Raw genomic sequence first — 17,492 nt, forward strand, 5'->3', positions numbered from 1 at the left:
ATAATTTAATTTGTGTGTGTGTGCGTGCGTGCGTGCGTGCGTGAGTGCGTGAGTGCGTGAGTGCGTGAGTGCGTGCGTGCGTGCGTGCGTGATTGCGTGCATGTGTGTGTGTATTTCAGTACGTTTTTCGAAATTGTAATAAATAATACTAAACTTGAGTGCATTGCAATTCCAAAACTTTTAGGAATGGTATAATAATTATAACATCATTACAAATTTAGGTTAAAATCGTTAAATTTTTACTATCAAACTCATTTAGCTGTAAAAATAAGTAGAGTTATTTTTCATATACGAGTAACAATAACCTTAAATAATACTTTGCCATTGCTATAATTAGGTAGGTTATAGGCTTTTAAGAAACATAGTAACACAGTACCTAACTACTGACCATAACCTACTAATTCAAATTAGTTCATAGTAAGGATTAAGTTCCACAATCCCCTTTGGGTATTGCTCTAACAGTGGTCCTTTGTACGACTTGTTATTTATTATCTATTAAATGTCCCAACACATGTTGCCCTTCCTCGTCCGAATTCCAATTTTCTTTTCCTTTCCCTAAGAACATTAAAAGCATTAACCAAATAAGTCCACCCGTTACAACTCTATTAAGGAAGTCACGAGGTTTTAGCAAGTGAAATACAAAAATACTTGCATTAACAATTTCATGCAGGCTCGAGTATGGGCGAGTTTGTATTAAATTGTTAACAAGTCCAATTCACGTTGAAAACAAAAGAGCTGCATATTTCGTGAAAAAATTTCTACCGATTATTAGAATAATCAATAAAGAATTAAAATTACAAGAAATATCTTCTGATTCTTTCAGTTTGATCTGTTTTATCTAAACCTAGACTGTATTCGCAAATATTTGATAGTTTAGATATAATTTATTAGATGAGTAGTCCTTAGGTCAAATGGCAAAAGCATTTGCATTTGTCATATTTGTTTATCTAATTGTGTACACAGTAATAATGCTTTTGATATTTGTTATTATGTTGGTATGATATAGTAATGTATAAAATGTGCCAATGCTCACGCCACCCACAAATTCTTTACGGTTCTTTTTTGATATCGGGAAAAATTGTCCAACAAAACATCCGGGACGGAAGAAATTATACGACTTCATGTGGGCGTCGGATATGCCCAAAGAGCATGGTATAAAACAGGATTGCCAGATATAATTTTTGATTTTTATTCAAATGTCGAATATTTTTTGCCAAATCGCTAAGATTTCTTTTACTTTTACCTTTTACTCATACGGAAACTGTGTTGATTTCATTACGATTTGCCATATAACAAAGCGAATGACAAAAGAAAAGCAACCATATACCCTCTGTTTTACCACCTTCGTTGATATAGAATGTAAAGTTTTTTATATTATATTATATGCTGTATGGTTTATAAATATTACAGTTTTTATTATAAAAAAAAACTACCTAAATCTTTTCTTCTCACTTAAAAATTTAGCGAAAATAAATTTTTACCCTTAGATTGCGGAAAAAATATCACTTAATCTGGTTAACGCTAGCACAAAATATATTACAGTTTCAAGATTTATAGAATAGAATAATAGAAGAAGCATTGGTACAAATATAGTATAGTAGTGGTCGGTAATGCGTGCGTACTGCCCCTGGTATTGCAGGCGTTCATAGGCTACGGTAACTGATTACCATCAGGTTTTGTTTAGTTATTTACCACCTCGATGGTATAAAAAAATATGTAATGGATTTACCCAACCATAACATATTTTTGTAATTAACAATTACATTTATTACATTACAATTATTTTATTTTCTGAAATCTAGTCAAGTTACATTTTTGTTTTCTTCTAATATATTAGTTTTTTTTTATTTCATTTATAATAATTAGTATGAAAATATAAAATTAATTATCAAGTTTAATAAAAATATAATGATAAACGTCTTCCATGGACAGTTACGATACTAGGAAGCCAATTTGGGTTAGATATTCAGCACAGACTTAACGAATAAATCGTTTGTTATAAAATGAGTCATTGTCTTCGGAGATTACAACTTAATTACATACTTGATAAAATTTCAGGCTATTCCAGCGCGTGTCTTAATTTCAAGCAAGTTTTACCTTTAAACCTGCAGTTTAATTATAATTAGCAATCAATTTATTATATAATACAATTTTGTTGTATTATAAATAAATAATTTTATAGATAAAAAATTCTTCTCTATTCGTACAATTTTAGTGTATTAAATTTTTTATTCAGCTTTCAAATAAATAATCTGACTACAGTAATATAGAACATTTAAACCGTTCCTTAAACTATAATCGATATAACTATAACCAGCGTTACCTGAAACATATTATAGAATGCTATATAAAGTAAGTTAAGTAAGCTGAATTTTCATTGGCTATTATTAAATATCTATTATTTAATATAATTTGTATTTATGGTATCGTTTTAATACTATTTAAATAAATATTTTACTTTATTTTATTATGGAGGAATAAATAATATGTATTTATATGTTCTAAAAAAATATCTATACCATACTACATATGGTAAAGATATTTTTTTTAAATAAAACCTTAATTTTTTATTCTATAATCTAATCCAATCTACAATAACCTACTCAAACAATGTACAATAATAATTTTCGATGTATATATATTTCTACCCATCACAAAAAAGACAAGTCCTTCGTAAATTGTCCTTTGTACACAAAGACCATCCAGTAACTGCACAAGCCTTTAGCGATATTAAGACAGTAATTACTTTTTCTTACTCTGCTAATAATTAAAAGAGTAATACTACTATTCCAGTTATTGTGGTGGCGCAACAGAACCGAACTAATAATGTTCTTGTGTAATGACTTATGTAAAGTGCCATCTTGGGTTCCACAAGTAGTTTCATTGCAGCTGGTGTTAGAAATTATACCGATATTAGTTGTATCTCGAGTCTTCACTACATTCGTGTACTACAATTTCATTCGAATCCATTCAGTAATTTGTGCGTGAAAGAGTAATAAACATCCAACTATCTAGCTGCCCTTTCATCCATCGTAGAAAATTTTTGCATTTATAATATTTATAGAATATTGTGTCGGTTTTCATATTAATAAAAAGTTAGAATTAAAACTTAATTGCATAACAAAACTATTATTATAAGTTAGAAAGTACATAGTAGATAATATATTTTTATGACAACTATTTCATCAGAAAGAATTAAGGTTTTACTGAAAAGATGCAATGTGCATAAACTTCCTTACTATATTGCAACATTATTTTAAAAGAAATAAAAAACACAATACTAAACACATTTAACCAATAAATCCTACTTCCTACTAATAGTATTATGAAAGTTTATAAAGATGTGATATGAATACGCGCATAATATCGCATACAATAGTGCACTATTGTGTGAGATGTCAAGATAGAGTAGTTTTTGCTTGTCATCGTAATCTATATTGTCTACCCCTGTCAACTTACTCTTTTACATTCAATACGTTTTTCTGTAAATTGAAATTCTTGTGTTGTGTATTAAAACTAATTTAGTATACCAAATACCTATTATTTACGCATCTGCAAATTCACGATTCAAGACACAACAAGATATTTGGATGTGCGTTATCGAATTATATACCTACTGCTAAATATATATGAAAACTTTGGTACATTACATCCCAGTTTTTAAATTAATATTTAAGAATAAAATTTAATGATATTGTTGGCAAGTCTATTTTGATAATTAATAACCTAAATCGCAACAAATCTGATAATTATAAAGGTCACATTTAAGCAGCAAATTTATACCAAATATAGGACAATATGACCTACAAATTATTACTTGATCAAACGAATAGAGGAAACGAATCAATAGTGCTCTATGCAGTCTTAATATTACCAAAAATTCTCTTTATGCCTATTGGTATCAAGAAGTTTTAATACTTACTAAACCTTTATATATTCATATTTAGGAACTTATATAATAATAATAATAAATCTCTTTATTTTCAGGTATATACCCATAGTTTACATTTTTATATTATTAATTAAATAAACTGTTATTATTATTTTTAAAATGTACATTATTTATAAAATACCAATTTAAATTATTTCGTTATAAAATCTCTTGTCGTCAGGTATGCTGTGAGAAATACAGTCTTTACAATATGATTACTTGTTGTCATTAATCTGTCATGAAATTTTGCCTTATAATTACGTAAAATAGCAAAAAAATCATTAATCCTGTTTACTGCAAACATGCCAGACGCACTACACCGCCATGGCAAGTTGAGCATCGCTCGAAATGCGTTATTGTATTGCACACGCAGTGTGTTATAAGCCCTCTTCGTATAACTATACCATAACTGGCTAGTGTAGAAAGCCTGACAATAAGACTTAAACAATGTCAATTTGACTAGCTTCGAACAGTGGTTAAATCGTCTAGCCAGCATATTGCTTCTACATGCAATGTTACGCCTTTGTCTCTCCAGATCGCTATCATCTTTCAGATCTTCTGTCAACATATGTCCAAGATTATAAATTTATTAACTATTTTTATAGTATTCCCACATAAATTAATTTTTGGCAAAATTTTAGGTCCCTTTCCATATTTAAAAATAATAATTTCCGATTTATTAACATTATATGTTAAATGATGTATCTTTGCATATTGTTCACATATTTCAATTAGTTTTCTAAGACCATTGACTGACGGACTCAGCAAGACCATGTCGTCCGCATAACTGATATTATTTAGGCTGGCTAACTGGTTTTCGTACCAAAATTCCAGTATATTTGTAATATTAGGTGGAACCCTTGTCTCACGCAATGTATTCCAAAGCAAATTATAGTTAACTGTATCAAAAGCACGGCTGATGTCCAAAAAACAAGCATAAACAGAAGTTTTTCTGGATATGTATTGTCTTACAGTATTTTTCAAAGGATATTATGGAATTATACAATACTTATACAAAGGAAGAGATAGTTTTTAGCATTAAAGTTCTTTAGTAGGCTTCCATGTTACAATTTTGTTAATTGCTATTATACTTCCTTAGGTTTTTTTGTCAACTTTATTATTAATGACATTTTTATAAGGGATTACTATATATCGCAGTTAAAACTGAAACAATGTGAACACAGCTGCTTGATGGCAGAAACATGAGTGAGACAGAAGTAAAGTAAGACTTAAATCTCTGATTTTGAAAACGTCCTCGTAATTTACAGAAAGATCGATTTTACTGCGCTACAGAGATCAGATTAATAATAAAAAAATAATATGAAACATTACTTAGAGATGCATGAAAAAATACTTAGAGTCTACTTTTGAAAGTCTGGTAGCTTTCAGTAAAATACCAGTTTTTGAGTGAAATGTTGGAGGGTAATTATAGCCGGGAACGATCGTGACAAAGGCTGATTATTATTCTGTATATGAAAGAAAAAGTTCATTGGCATAATTCTAATAATGTGAATAATTCGCATACAAAAATGAAAAAAAAGATTGAACATTGGTAAAAAATTGTTGTTTCTTTCTTGCAAGTCAGCAATTATACAGAATTTTGCTCTGTTGTCTAAAGAGCTCAAATACCGTGACCAGAATTTGTGAACAGTTTCGAATAGATGTTTTGTTGAATAGAATTGAGTAAAATCTTATTTATTCACAATTTTATATTTTATTCAAGATAGTAAAAAAATAATCTGATTGACTGCTACAATCTGTTATAAAACTGAAATATTCGTAATTGATGTATTTTATACTTAAATTATAATTTTATGTCGTAACTTTTTATTTTTTAATCAGACTAAATGACAGACATCCGTACAACTATTTATAATTTACTTATAACTTACCAGCTAATTTATTATATTCATAGTTCTTGACTAGAAGCTTTTTCATTAAACATACATTTTTAAAATGTAAACATAACATAAAAACATTATTTTTCAAAACAGTTAAAAACCACTTTGCTTATTTTAACGAAAATATAATTATAGTCCTAAGAGAATACTAGGTTAGGGTTTTCCCAATTATTTTGATTTAAAAAAATCTGTAAGTTATCATGTAGAATACTTTAAAAAGAAATTATATCTATATTATACTGAAATAACTTTTCAGTTTCATTAAGTACACAATTACGTTATACCACCTACAGCTATATCTATGATTTTATAACAATTTAATGATATTTCACCGAAAATAAAACCTGGAGATTACGCTAAAGCAGCGCCTTAATAACATTTAAATCATAGATATTTACTAGCGGATATCTGTTCACTTCCGTGCAAATGACAAACACAAGTTACCTTATTTTTATTGCTTTAATCATATCGTCTCCTATAAATTAATCTATTGTAAGCTGTATCCCGTTGCTTTGTTTGCGTAAACCTGTAAATACATAAAATATTCTATGTGATAAGTTAAAATAACATCTACCCGTGTACCAAAGTTTATTCCAATCCGTTCAGTAGTTTTGTTAAAAAGTTACAGATTTCCATCCATCCAACTATCTTTACAAACTTTCGCATTTATAATATTCTATTCGTATACTCGTATTATATAAATGGTATAAATAAATGCTCAAATGTGTTGTCACTGAGTTTCGATTTTTTTTATTGTTTTCGAAAGGTATGTATGTATCTTTTTCTTAAATTTTGATATATAGCACTAATTGTGCTAAAATTGCAAATATAAATACATTTAAATCATAGACCTCGGGATCTAAAAGAAACTTTAATGATTTATAATTTCCTAAAACAAATCCTAAAATGGTGCTTTTAATTTATCTAATTTACAGTTTACTGCGAAAATTTTCTAAATAGGTCGCTTAATCGTAATAGGAGTTAATTTAGCAACAACTTACATCTGACAATTCCATAATTGAATATAATCAACAATTTAATTTCTAAAGCAAGTCCATTTGATGAATTCTTTCATTTTAAGTATTCACGGTCATTTACATTATTTTGATTGCCATGTAATTCGATTATTTATCCAACAAAAACAAAGTCTAAATATTACCATTTTAAATTATCCATTGTTCACTATTAAACATTCCCAAAACATTAATTTAAATTGTATGAAATAATTATCTAATTTTTTTTAATTTAACTGAAGGCCGAAATTTTTCTAATTGACTCTAAAGAAATAAAGAGCATATTCCATTTTAAAAGGATGGCAGCACATCTGCTTTTCCTCCAATGTTGCAGGTGTTCACGAACAGCGACAATTATAGTGACTATTAGGTGAGTTGCATTCTCGCTTACAAAAAAAATATAAAATATAAAAAAATAATAGGTACTAAACATATTCACCAATAAATTTATATTGCTACCTACTACAATCCAATTTGTATTTAGAGGAACACTTGATTTCTTTCTGTTCTTGGCACAGAGGCACGTGATATTTATAGAGAAATTGTGTGTGACTGAAACATAACAATGTTTGTAAGAGTGTTTATTTAATGTTATCATATCGAGTAAAATGTGTAGATGAAAATTTACAAAACATCGTATTAAACCTGTTGTATGGCAATTGGCGAAATATATAAGCGAAGTGGCGAACAGTGCAAAAATCAGACAGTGCGTAGCCAGTCGTCGTTGAGGTGAGACGTTTTCCTCGCGCCTCAGTTTTCCGCAGATACCGGGAGCCGCGTTTTTAAACCCGCATTTGTATATTGCTTCATCCTTACAGTCGCCGGCTATCCTATGAATGAATTGATGACAATGGACAGATTACCAATCGACCCAGATGACCTGTAAGTACACGCCCCTTTGCCTGTATTAGTTTTGTTTACTTATCATTGTATTGTAAGAGTGTTATTAAATATAAAAACAAAACTTAGACTTACTCATAAACTACTTATAAATTATTTTTATTAATTTAACTGCATCCAACGAAAAAAGAAGCATAAAAATACCTACCTAAAAGTAATTTAAACATATTTTTACTTAATTGTTAAAACAAGAACTCTTTCTTATTTTAGAAATAATAAAAACTATGTTTTCTCATTGAAATAAATAAAAAGAATTATATGTTATATTTATTACAATACTTAAAAAATATTTTTATTATTTATTCCAAACAATAATATGAATATCGCTTAGCATTATACTAACGTGAGAAATTAGATTTATTTTCATATAAGAGGGAGACTTTGTATAAAAGTCGTTTGCTTGGGTACCTCAGTCCCATTCGTGTTTCAACCGTAAAGCAGTTGTGTTTGCATGGCTGTATTTCGGTTTGAAGAGTGGGATATGCCGTGAATTTACAGGGTAAAGAGAAATAACACCTGAGTCCTCAGAAATGGTAACGCATGGGGGTATCATGAACGAAACAGTATACTCTATGTCCATGGTACTGTTTATGTCTATAGGCGACAGTTACCACTTTTCATCAGGTGGGCCGTCAGCGTGTTTGCCATTCTAAGTTGTGTAAGAAAAAAATTAAAGACTAGACCGGTCTTTTTATATGGAAAATATATTCACAATTTCGAGAATTACATGTATTTTTAATATATTAATTTAAATTAAGTCTTAATCAAAATCGTTATTGCGTCGCAATGCGGAACTAATGATGTATTATACGTTACATTATGATGTATTTAATAGATGTATATGTGATCGTGAACTTTCAGCGATGATTTATATTTTCTACTGTCCTTTTGCTGATTGTAAATTTCATAAACAAATGAAATTGTTTGTAGCCATGTTTACATTTAATCAGTGTAATCATTTTGGAATATGTATATAACCTATCCCATAGCCTAATAATAATTATATATTTTTTCTTAGGAATATAATTATTATTAAGCTATGGGAAGTAGGTATGTCAGCATTTTTTTAATTGGACTTCTACAGATTTCTAAACAAATAGAGTAGAATATCCTTGCCAATATCATAAATATGAAAATGAGTGTGTTTGTTTGTTATTGATGCGTTAGCCACTGACCCATGAACCCTCTCTATGTATGTGCCTTGAAATATGGCACAAAATAGAAAGGGAAAGTGCGAAATAGACTAATTTTTCTTCCATTAAATCAATAAATACTGGCCTCATGAATGAAGCGCAAGTAAAAATTCCTATAATAATAATTTTAAACTAAATACCAGTTAGATAAGGGCTTTTAATACTAAACGCATTCTTTTTAGTTTCAATCTATTCTAGTATTCTAGTAATAATACATCTCGTGGATTACGAGATGTATTATCTTTTTGTAGTCCTAAACATAATACACATTAAAAATATTCCTATCGACATAATCCAATAAAACAAATATTGGCATTAAGTAGAACGACCCAATACACTTTAAACTTTTTTCTGTACCTAATAGTCCACTTGTACAAAAGTTACGATATTCCAAATTTTTCTTTTGTTATAACATTTTTTATATCTACCACAAGATTTTTATTTGACGAGCTTTTATAAAAGTCTCATATTTCCCTTGCGTACTACACAATTTGATAGCTAGACGTAAAATTCAACAACGAATACAGATATTAATATTAATACGATTTTAGTCAAAATATATTCTAGAAACTAAAATTTATTTTACATACATTTATTTATCCAAACATTAAACTATCGTACTGTTCAGATAATTTGAATAATTTATTCTTGAATCTTATAGTTTTTTATACAAATATTTAAGAATATAAACACAAAATATATAAGAATATTTAAATAACTTTAAATTACCTAAATATTCCTATATATTCCTTTAAAAAGTTGTAAATTGTTAATACCGTACCTAATATATACATAAGTAAAGCAGGCCAATTAGCCCATCGTGATAATTACTTCGTGATGATTATCAGCACGATGATTTCCATGGGAAAGTCTATTTAGAAGAAACTACGGGGAAGTCGACTTCTCCGCGAAATTGTTTGTAATAGGAACTACCAGCCCCATTGAGTAATGGGGCTCGTAATCTCTACCCCTTACCTACGTATATACGAGTAATAATAAAAGATTGAATCAGTTTATAGTACACTTAGTAATATTGAATATACAGGATTAAACACAAATTATTTTTAACGTATTTATCTTTTAATAAAACTAAAACTTTTTTTCAAAAATACATAAATAAAAAGACAAAAAATGAAGTCCTATTGGTACCTACTAAAATAATAACTGGATGCGCTGAGCTTAAAATTTTTGTATTTTTTGGACATATCCCTGTAAAAAATATTCAATTATTTCTAAAATTTATTAAATTAAATTTAAAATTAAATTAAATTATTTATAAAATATATATTTCATGTACTAACAGACCTATAAACTGTCACCTAACCACCTATAAATAATGTCATTTTATTTAGCAGAGAATTAAAAAAGAATAATTAATAAAATATATATATATAAATATAATTTATAGTTAAAATTTAGATGAATTGCAATCCAATATTTTAATATTGGATTGTTAAACTGTAGCATAATAAGTAAATAACAAATTTATCGTGATATGTCTATGAAGTGACCCTATAAAATTCGAGGAGATTTAGAATTTTGACAGTAATGTGAATATATGTAACATTGAATTTCATGAGGTCAGACTATACATCATCGGGGTAGTAGTTAGTTTCTCTTATTCTTTTTTGTATACAATTTGGTTGAGGTACGAATATATAAAATTTATCAGAAAGATACATAATGGAATTGGTTTTGAAATACCATTTTCTAAAAATAAAATTTCAATTTGATATTAGAGCCAAATTATTATTTTATAGACCAGTATAAACAAAGTTTTTAATAGATTTATTTAAAAAAGTTCATATCGGTACAGAATATAATACTTTTGCTAGAATATTAATTACAATTTTGATTTTAGAAATCCGTACAGGGAATAGCAACACAGAACAAGACACCATTATTCGTCAATTATTCAGTTGTCCCACTTCAATAACAATAAATAAGTGTCAAACAATCATTGCAATTGCCTGTACCCAAACTAGGGTTTACAATCTTGAACAAAAATATAGATCTCAATCAGGAAGTCAGACAAATCTATCCGACATTCAAAACATCGAGCTCATAAAATTGATATGACTTTTTATTTTTATATATATATATATATAAATGTCAAAAAAAACTACACATATTAATTGAGAAGGGCAGTGGCTGAATAAAAAAATATATGTGTAATGATGAAAAAACAAAAATAAAATACTAATGAATTGACAATAAATAATTTTGTTAAAAGAATTTAAAACATTTATTTATAATTAAATCGAATTAAAATCGGAAGCATTGCCTCACATTAGAATACTCTGCATTTGTTAAAATCACTTTAGGTTTATGTTAGATTTTTATTATTTAAATACGTTGATGTTGTACACGTATACAGTTGAGTATAAAGCAGAAGACAGAGATTGCGAGTCAATATTGAATGAATCAATTGACGTGACGCTCCATGAACGAGCTCACTGTATTTTCGGAAACCGGATAATGAACACAACACAGAATACCGAGATTGGAGCCAATTTAGAATGCTTATTCCCTAAACTTTCTTGACAGAGAACCAAACCCGGGAACATTAACACATTTCATATACAACAGTATGTTTGATATCTTTACGATGTTTATGTAGATAAACAAATTGAATTTTAATATATATTGTGTTTGCATTTAAATGTATTCAGCCATTTATGGGTGAACACATACACATATATACAACATAAACATATTTTTTAAATTTCTTATTTATGTGTGTTCGTTTTATACTAGAAATTACAAAGATTTTCTTATTTGGTCACTTAATTACATACATGAAACTGTGCTAGCATTCATGTAAAACTTATTTAAACTTTCATTTATTCCTAGTAAATCTCTGATGTATTTTTTGTGACATTTGTGAACTAAAATTTTTTCAAGTAATTATATTTTTTTTTCTATCAAAATACTACAATAGTATGATAACTTACCATGCCATTGTAGTTTTTTATGAATACCTACATAGATCATATTATTCAAATAAATAGAAAATCTGGGTTACAGCTTGATATCTGCATTACTACTAATACTCGTATTTCTTGCGATGCAGGAAACAATATAATTCTAAATTCTAGATTGTCTCTGACATATTAATATTTTCATTAATTATTTAATTACATGTTTCATCTTGGTCAATTTGTACTAGTTTTTTGAAGTATGTAAGTATGTTGTTTGTGAGATCTTGACTTTAGTAATGGCAGTATGTAATATTTAGCATGGAGAAGGACATAGAATGCTGATAAAGTTACTGACACGACTTGTTATGTAATATGTATTAATATACATGTTCAAACAGATCGATCATGGATTCATGATTTTTAGCAAAGAAAAAAGTTTATATATAACCCACGAATAACTATGTTTGAAAAAATGATTTGAAAGTTCCAAATCACTTATAACCTTTTTCATAAAAGTTTTTGCGTTCTAAAAATGTATAGGTATCTATCTATATGAAAATATTGTGTTAAAAAAGGATCTATATGGATGAATTATATTCTTTTCCTTAGCTAATCTTCTTAAATAAATGCCATGGACATTCGCTTTTTTAATATTATACATGAACGAATATTTTCAATACGCCTATCCTTAGCGACTTATACCTAGTTGCCAAGGATAATATATAGATATAATATTCTACTTGCAGATTACATAACGTATCGATTAGCTATTTTGTATACGAACATGAAACTGAATCGACAAAGCCTAAACAATTGCGAAGGCTTTCAATAGGCAATATTGTTTATATTATAATCAACAAAGTCAATTGTGAAGCCGATGCCTAATGAATAATAAAAAGAGCTTATTTACCTACATAAAGATTTTAAATTTAATTCACATTACATTTGAATACTCATAAACTCGTTGATTTAATAACTGAATATCTTGATTTATTCATACCTTCAATCAAAAACATTTTGATATCAAGAATTTTAGAGAAACAAGAGAGATTATTAACAGATAATCTTTATAACAATAAATTTCAATGTAGAATTTACTTGTATCGACATTTTTATTAAATTAGTGGGTTTATGTTTCAAGATGAATATTAAATATGAAATTATATTTCATTGTTACTGTGCTTACACAATATCAAACAGATAGGCCCATGATCTGTGTACGTACTCAGATGTTATTTCACTGTAAATTCTTACCCTTCAAACCGAAACACAGCCACACACCTGTTTCACGGTTGCGCTGTAATGCAGGATCCTTGCATACATTGCTACACAATTTATAGTTGTGTAACACATGGCTGTAATTAATATTCAATACAATTTATTCATTTTGTGGTCTTGAGTGGTTATTAGTGGAATTTTATATTATAAAATAGTAATAATTATTTAAAAACAAAAAAATGTTATAAAGCTTAATTTGACAGAAATGGTCTGTAATAGGATTCAGCATTATAGCAACGATTTAGCCGTTTCCATACAGTTCCCATTAGCCCAAGTTAATTTGATTGTAACTCTAATGAAAAGCATTTGGTAGAATTTATCCCCTTATAAACCACATCACAGCGCTGCGGCTTCGCCGATTGCTTTATCGACTGTTAAATATACGGTTCATTATATGGCATACATTAAAAGTGGCATATTTATAAATCAATGATGTTGATCCCTATAAAAATTACTGTAGAATAAATGTATTAAATAAAATAAAACCAATCAGGTACGAGCTGAACTGACACTTCGAGAGTTCAGTACATAAACCAGGTCACTAAAAAAGTATTGCGAGAAAATGTTTTTATGTATGTGATACTGGTCAGTTATAATTTATTAAAAAATATGATTTCTTATAAGTTAAAAATTAGGTAAGTTCTAAATTCAAAACTTCCCTCCACATTTTTTGCGAGCTAATTAAAATTACAGAGTCTCATTGAAAAATGGATTTGCGTCGAGAATATTTTCGCGCTATGTTTTTTTACGATTTTAAGTGTCGCCTGAAACCAGACGAATCGTACGATAGATTTCAAATGGTATTCATGGATGATTGCCCTTTTAAGGCAACTGTGTATCGTTGATATAATGAATTTAAGCGCGGTCGATTAACTTTGGGGATGTGGAAAGAAGTGGTCACCCTTTGACGACTGTTACGGAAGAAAACGTGCTAGCAGTGAAAAATTTGATCTAAGACAACAGACGAGTTACATACCAAGAGATTCAGCATATACTGCAGATTGCATCAGGAAGCCTTCACGAGATTCTACACGTGCATCTACGGGTGCGGAGGATAGTGTCACGCTGGGTGCCGCACAACCTCACCGATGTTCAGAAGCAGGCAAGGGTGGAATGGTGCCATGATATGATAGACAAATTTGAAGCAGGCTCATCTCGGCGTGTTTACGACATCGTTACAGGTGATGAATCCTAGATTGATTTATCAATACGATCCAGAAACAAAGCGCCAGTCGACGGTTTGCGTCAAAAATGTATCAACGACTACCAAAGTAAAGCGACCTAGAAGCGGGGGGAAGATTTTGATTGCGAGCTTTTTCAATTTGACTGGCTACTTGTTGTCAATTCCTTTACAAAACCAAAGAAGCATTGACGCCGAATGGTATACTACAAAATGCTTGGCAGAAAATTTCTCTGTTGTAAGCAATAAACGACCAAACACAGGGCTCCGGGGGCTACTGCTCCACCACGATAATGCGCCCGCCCACACCGCAATCAAAACGAGGGACATTCTAGATTTCTTCTCCTTATAGCTCTGACCTAGCACCGTGTGACTTCTTTTTATTCTCAAAAATAAAAAATCAGCTCAAAGGGATACAATTTTCGTCGCCGGATGATGTGCTCTCAGCGTTCGAGTAGGCTGTAAACGAGGTGTCTGCGGCGGACTGGAAAAAGTATTTCAAAAACTGGTTCAGACGCATGAAATTTTGAGGCTGGTGGAGAGTACTTAAAAAAGATGTAATAAAAATATATATTTACCTATAGAACATTTTTTTTAGTGTCACAAAACTTTCTGAGTGTTCCACGTAAGTATGAGATAAAATGATCTTTATTGCATTTCTCGTACGAAATAGACACTTGATAGTTATTATTATTGATACTGCAGTTCGTAACTTTTTATTTCGGTCAGAAAAAGGACCGAGTAACTAATTTTGTACTTGGAGGTTGATAAAATTTTTCAAAAATGGCGTTAGTTAGAAACTTTGTATTATTTTTCCTATAGTTAATTTTTTTAGTTCACATATACTAGTTTCTTTTGCTATAATAATGTTTGCTTCATAAACTTCGGAGATAAGGTGGTTTATTTTCTTACATTTAATAACATACTTATATATATTAATCAGAGAAAGCTTTTATAGAAAAGTCGTTTGCTGGGATACCTCTGTCCCATTCGTGTTTCAACAGTGAAGCAGTTGTGTTTGCATGGCTGCGTTTTGGTTTGAAGGGTGGGATATGGCAGTGAATTTACTGCGTACAGAAGAATAACACCCTAGTTTTCAGAAATGGCAAAGTATGAGGCATGGGCAAAACAGTATACTTTATTATATCCATGGTACTGCTCCTGTCTATAGGCAACGGTTACCACTTTCCATCCGGAGGGCTGTCAGCTTGTTTGCCATTCTAAGTTGTAAAAAAAATAATTAAATAACATGAATAACAATTAGTTTAAAAAGTACAAATGAAGGTATTTCATATATTAACCCTACTGTATATATATACTCATTAAACTGTATAACTGGTATATATATACTCATTGTTCTATATGTATAGCTATATATAATTTCACATATATAAATAAGTACAATGGCTTATTATGGAGATCAGATGAACAACGGGGCTTTTTAGGGTTTCGTAGCTGGAACCCATTATAATTTTTCTGTTCAACAATATAAATAGAATTTTAGTTATGAAAGATATAATAATGGAACATAGCGGTAAATGAGATTTAAAGACAGAGATGATCGAATTATAAGAGTTCTTTTGTTGATACTTCGATTTGAGTTTGTTTTTTTTTTTATTATTTTTATGAACTTTAATGGTGTTAAACTTCGCAAAAAGGTACATTAACCCTTATATGTTTACATATATATATATATATATAAGAGTTAATATGGGGCAAAAAAAATATAATATTCGATCGTTTTTTTAAAAAAAGTCTGTAGTACTTACTGTACCTTATATATATATATATATATATATATATATATATATATATATATATATATATATATATATATATATATATATATATATATATATATATATATATATATATATATATATATATTATTTACATAAATGAATATATAGAAAATCCTAAAGGGTAAGATGTAACCTGCCTGTATACCAAATTTTATGCAAAAATACTGGTTCAGATCAAAGAGCTTTCCATAGATATACTGTAATATGAAATTAAAAAGAAATCTTACGGAACGCTTCTCATGTAAGTACAACAGGCTCTTAACCGATTTTTCCTTTTGTTCATATGAAAACTTCTTGGTAGGGATAATCGACTATGGGTATTACATTTCAGAGCTCACGTTATCGTTTTTATGTATTAGGATAAAATCTGTCGATATTCCTTTATTCCTTTGCTCTCGGTCCCCTAATCCTATTTGATGCTGTTAAATGTCTCAGTTTCTGGGAAAATGAATTAACCCGTTTGGAGTTCCGTTCGTACTCACAGTCTATAAATGAATTAAAGCACGTAGTAAGTTGAGTGATAAAATTCTAATAACATTGTTTATTGCAGTTCACACTTCAACTACTTTCAATTTTTAGTTTTATCTTTGATCTTATCGAATATGTTGGATAATTTTGTATTACCTACATAATCTGTTGAATGTATGTAGAAAGATTATATAAGTATAAAAAAGAGATTAGATTAATAAATTAGATAAGGAATTACATGAAATCGACAAGCACGAGTAAACACATGCAAATTTTACAAGAGGCATAAGATAAACTTCAGCAAATTAATAATACAAATCGTGTATTAGAATGAGTGGTATTTAAAAAAAAATAGTTGATTTTAAAACCTTATAGGCCACCATTAATTTATGTGGCCATCATTTAAATACGAATTATGGAAAATCACGAAGTTGTTTTAAAACATAGAGTCTGTCAGAATAAACTGTTACAACTTCTGTGTGATACGTCTTCCAAATGTAAATATCTATTTATCTTTATACAGAGAGAACTCGAAATTTAATAATTTCGAGTTCATTACTTAGTTTCTTTGATAGTGCTAATGCACTATCAAAGAAACTAAGTAATATTTTTTTAAAAAATGTTGATCAAACGATGAGGATAAAAGAGAGATTAGATTATTACATTATAAATAACATGAAAATCGACAAGTATAAGTAAATAAATGTTACAAGAGATAACATGAGGAGCTTCAGAAATTTAATATTACATATCATCATCATCATCATATCAGCTTTTAACAGACCACTGCTGAACATAAGCCTATCCCATAGGGGAGTTATGGCAGTAGTTACCACACCAGGTAGGCAGATTAGCAACCACAGTTAGACTTTGAAGATGTTTAAAAAGGGACGCTGCTGCCCATC

At 29.2% G+C, this 17,492-nt stretch overlaps 1 protein-coding gene across 3 annotated transcripts in view; it reads left to right on the forward strand.

The window, feature by feature from the left end:
* The first annotated feature begins 7,532 nt into the window (after nt 1–7,532).
* LOC113517266 (G-protein coupled receptor dmsr-1-like) overlaps nt 7,533–17,492 on the forward strand; it is an 82,436-nt gene continuing 72,476 nt past the window's right edge. For all 3 annotated transcript variants that reach the window (XR_003402264.3, XM_031912491.2, XM_026901898.3), the window contains exon 1: nt 7,533–7,727. The gene's annotated coding sequence lies outside the window, so the exon portion shown is untranslated. The remainder of the gene's footprint in view (nt 7,728–17,492) is intronic.

This window comes from Galleria mellonella, unplaced genomic scaffold (genome assembly GCF_026898425.1).
Source record: "Galleria mellonella isolate WM207_F2 unplaced genomic scaffold, CSIRO_AGI_GalMel_v1 utg78, whole genome shotgun sequence".
NCBI classification, from domain to species: Eukaryota; Metazoa; Arthropoda; class Insecta; order Lepidoptera; family Pyralidae; genus Galleria; species Galleria mellonella.